The sequence below is a fragment of the Fukomys damarensis genome, unplaced genomic scaffold, assembly GCF_012274545.1.
Source record: "Fukomys damarensis isolate Sample0158 unplaced genomic scaffold, DMR_v1.0_HiC HiC_scaffold_35, whole genome shotgun sequence".
Lineage (NCBI taxonomy): Eukaryota > Metazoa > Chordata > Mammalia > Rodentia > Bathyergidae > Fukomys > Fukomys damarensis.
In genome coordinates, this window is record NW_022900947.1 from 22239965 (window position 1) to 22244571 (window position 4607).

Below are 4607 nucleotides of genomic sequence, written 5' to 3' on the forward strand. Positions count from 1 at the left end.
TCTTTTGTTTTTTTTTTTTTTTTTTTTTACCGGGGATTGAACTCTGCTCCTTGCACTTGTGAGTCAGGCGGTGGAACCACTGAACTAAATCCCCCCATCATGTGATACATCTTTACCAATAAGATGATGTGTTTGTCCAATGCAAATTAAAGATAGAACAAATATGCACTGTTTCCCACTGTCCTACTGAACTAGTCGCTTTTTGGTTATTTGGTTTTGTTTGTCCTGTTTTTCTCAATGAATTTAGGACTATTGATATGTTTCTGAAATAGAAAAAGCAAAACAAACATCTGCATACTAGTTATAAAAGCAATCAAGTTCTACCCTCAAATTTAGGCATAGAGGATTAAGTCTAATATGAAATCTTCCATTTGGTCACAGCGACAAGTTTAAAAAAATATGGTGCTTTTTCTTGGTGAGCCAAATTTAATTCTTTCATGATTAACTGAAATTTCTAGACCACACAGACTATATTCATGTTCAGGATTTTTAATTACTAATTCTAAGCTTTTCAATGAGCTGTATAACCTTTTTTTGTTTCATTTTCCTCATCCATAGGATGTATGTAACACCTGCCAGATTCATTTTAATTGATGAACATCTCTGAGTAACCCCATTAAGCTGCTTGGCATAGACTGTGGTAAGAAGACCCACTACTCCTTCCTTGGCCCAAGTTATTATTGCCACTTCCCTAAAATATTGCAATGTTTCTTGGCTTTCCACCCTGTCCACTGAGAATCTATTACTGGGTAGCCAGACTGATCCTAAAACATGGGCTTCTAACAGGCTCTCATCTCAGAGCTTAGGGAAAGCGTATGTCCTTATAATAACTCATCTGCTTTCACATGCTCTGCCTAGTGTATCACACAACTTACACCTCAGTCCTCAGTCTGTACTATTCTCCATGTTGACTTTCTCCATTTCATAGATGACGGACTCCTTGGGGTTCCTCAGGCACACTGTGTAATCAATAATACTCTTCCATAGATAACTTTACAGCTCATTCTTTGTCTCCTTGACACCTTTATCATTTCACTAAAGCACATACTGCCTATACACTTCCGTACCTATATTCTCTCTCTTTCTAGTGTTCTGATTGCTTTTTCCCATACTTGCCATGGCATTTATAGAAGTAAAGTATTCATTCAGGTACTGTGACATGTACCTATAGTCTTAGCTACTCAAGACTTTGAGATAGGAGGATTGCCTGACCCTAGAACTTCAAGACCAAAGTGGGATAGTGAGACTTTCAAAAACAAAATAAAGTGAAAGAATTTGATTGTTTATGCTATTTTACTTACCTTTGTGAAAGATCTGTTATGATAGTTTTTAGTCTGTTCTATTTACTGATATATTTTAAGTACCAGAATTATGCCTAGAAGTATATACTCAGAAATATTTATGAAATGAATGAATAAATTAATGTCATTTCAATTCTTTCCAGCTTTTCTTGCATGATACTCTAAGGGTCATTTCTTCTTATGGACCATCAGCCATTCTTACCCCTGCATGATTTTGCCTTTGGCACAGTGCCTATTTCTCCTTCTTGCATTATATCTTTTGAATCCACAGAAATGACACAGGATGAGTCACTACCTATTTCAAAGTATAAACCATTCACTTCCTCCTAGAGACCCACATTCCCTCTTCCCTTATCTTCAGAAATGCTCTACTCACATCTAAGTTAGAAACCACTACTTTTTCTGAGGCCTCTCAAAGAGGAAAAATATTGTTGACCATAATAAATTGCAGCCTTAAAATGAACATTAAATGCAGCAACTTTACAATGTATTTTGCAGTTTTCCAAGTTCCTACAATTCCTTTGTTTATTCATTAATTGTTCTATCTAGATAGGGCTACTAAATATTAATATATACAATTTGATATAATGAAAAATAAAATATAAATTTATCAAGACATTTTAAAAATTCTCAATGGAGGGGGTGAAGGGAGGGCAGGAGTATGGGGAAAAATGAGAACTAAGACCTGTCATGTAAAGGTGAAAGATCCCAATAATGAATGTAACTGTACTGTATACCTAAAAAGTACTAATAAACTCAATGAAAAAAAATCTCAATGTAATAGTTTAGACTAATGCTGTTATTCTCTCCTAAGTATGGTTTCCCTTTATTTTTGATGCATCTGCTTAAGTTTTTAGTGATTATTAATGATTCATTTTTGTCTTTTTCACTTTGACAGCTAAGTACTTCATCTGTAGAGACCTCAGTGTTTCCCTGTTGAAATATAAAGCAGCTCAGCCCACTCACTTTGTATATCTTATGCACACTTATTTTCCTTTTTATATCATAATCAACTATCAGTCCATCTTTTCAATTCTTTATACTGCATTGCATTTAATTCTGGGTCTTGACCTTCATCCCAAACACATAGAATTTTCCTTGATTGAAGTTTTACATGAATTGTTGTCTTTAACTTCACTTTTTGGGAATAAAAATGATGAATACAAATGGGTTATACTTAACCTCAATACCAAAAATTTATGTCATACTTATAAAGATAGTATAAAATAGGGAAGCATGTTATACTGTGCACAACGAATGATAATTTTAAATAATTTATTTCAGGAAATACTTTTTGCTTCATACCCTGCCTAGCATTTCTACCTCTAATGAGGATTTCTCATAATAGAGGTTGCTCATTTTGATTGAAGCATATTACACTTTACATACAGACGTATTTCTTGATAAATATTCTAAAATTATAATTATTTAAACTCCCTCAGCATCTTATATTACCTTAATATAATGAGAAATCTGCAGAGTACATACAGGATGATTAGAGCTTACAAAACATTATATGTAAGAGGACAATGGTTACTGCTCATTATATAAAAAGTATTCATTGTGTGTATTATAAATCTGTACTTTTACAAATAATGAGTTTCTAATTCTTTTTAAATTTATTTATAATTTTTCAGAATGTGTCTATAGAAACACATAAGGCTCATTTAAAATCTAAATGACCCCTTATAGTTTCAAAATCACTTGCAAGAAAACAAATTAATAAGCAGTAGTAAGGCTCACTATCCCAGAAGCAAGAGAATATTGTAGAAAGTATTTTTTTCCAAAATCTAGTTTGTTATAAATGTGTGATTTACAAAATCAGCCTATTAAGTCATACCAAATAGTTTCATAATATAACAGATAATAAAAAAGAGAAGTATAAAAATAGAGAAATATAATGTGAAATGCTGTACCCCTCTTACATACAGTGGAAAACTTTGTATTTGCTATGCATTATCTCGCCATCATTCCACTTTGGAATAAAGGCCTTATTGGATGGGACCTGTTGGGTGAGGTAAAGAGTCACAGCTCCCTGTGTTGAAAGAGACTGTTTCTCCCTCTCTGTATGTGCCCACCACCAATAGTAGGCAGTGACTTTATGCACAGGTAAAATCTGCAGCAGGTGTGCATATAAAATACTTGAGACTAATAGAAGTGGGGGAAAGGCAAAGCCAGAGCCGAAAAAGTATTCACAGCTTTGGAAGCATGAACAGCTCAGTGGTGCCAGCTGAGAGGGTAAAGCAGTCATGCTAGGGGTGCTATGTCCACCAATTCATTTCTTATCTTAACGTTGGTTGTATTTCCGTCTGTCTAACATTACTTAAATTCTGCCTTCTTATTTTAAGCCTGATTCTCCTGTCTTCCTATTTTATTTTTAGTAGCTACTGATATGATTTCAATTATTATCTTTTCTGTTGACATTACACAGGACAGTTCCTGTCACCTGCAGCACAAAATTTTTTCGAGTGAACATAATTCTGTTCCTATGTGCTTAAAATTTAAATATCCCAAACAATGGTGTACTTAGTTTCCTACATTCTAAAAACATTTTTAAAATATCTGCTGAATGTTCCTTGCCCATCTTTTTAAAGCATTATGGTTTATGTATAGATGTCGCCCCAAAGGCTCATGTGGTCATGGGTGGGGCTTTTTGGGGGGTGGCTGGATCTAGAGTATATGGCACTGAAATTGATTCATAGTGCAATGCTAGGACCTAGGGCCCTAGGATTAAGTGTATGATGGATGCCCTCCCTAAATAGTCTGGATAAGATGAAAAGGGCAAAAAGACACTGTTAAGGTCTCTTATTGCTTTGCTACCTTGGGTCAACCATGAACTGTTTCTCCTCTGTGACCCACCTTAGAGCCAGCTGAATAAGTCCTGGAACCTCTACAAACAGTGAGTTAAATAAATATTTCCTTCTTTAACTTTAGATGCCTGGTATTTTGTATCAGCAATGAGAAAAATAAGACAAAATTATGAAAAAGATATCAAAGTTAAATAATTTCAATCATGGTTATATAAGTAGTTATTTGGAGAATTAAGGAAAAAAATGAGATGCTCTGTAATCATTTCAAGTATTTGACATAGACTAAAGAGCCCTGTTGCTCATTACTTAAAGGTTTCTGTATTAACCATACCCATACACAGTTTGACTTAATCAACCATTGTATATGATATTAATGTTAGATATATCAGCTTTCCTGAGTCACTACATTTAGTGTAGATAAGAAAACATTTCTTACAGAAAGTTAGAAATCTAAAATAGGGACAGAAAAGTTTTCTAATCACAAATCGGTCTTTAA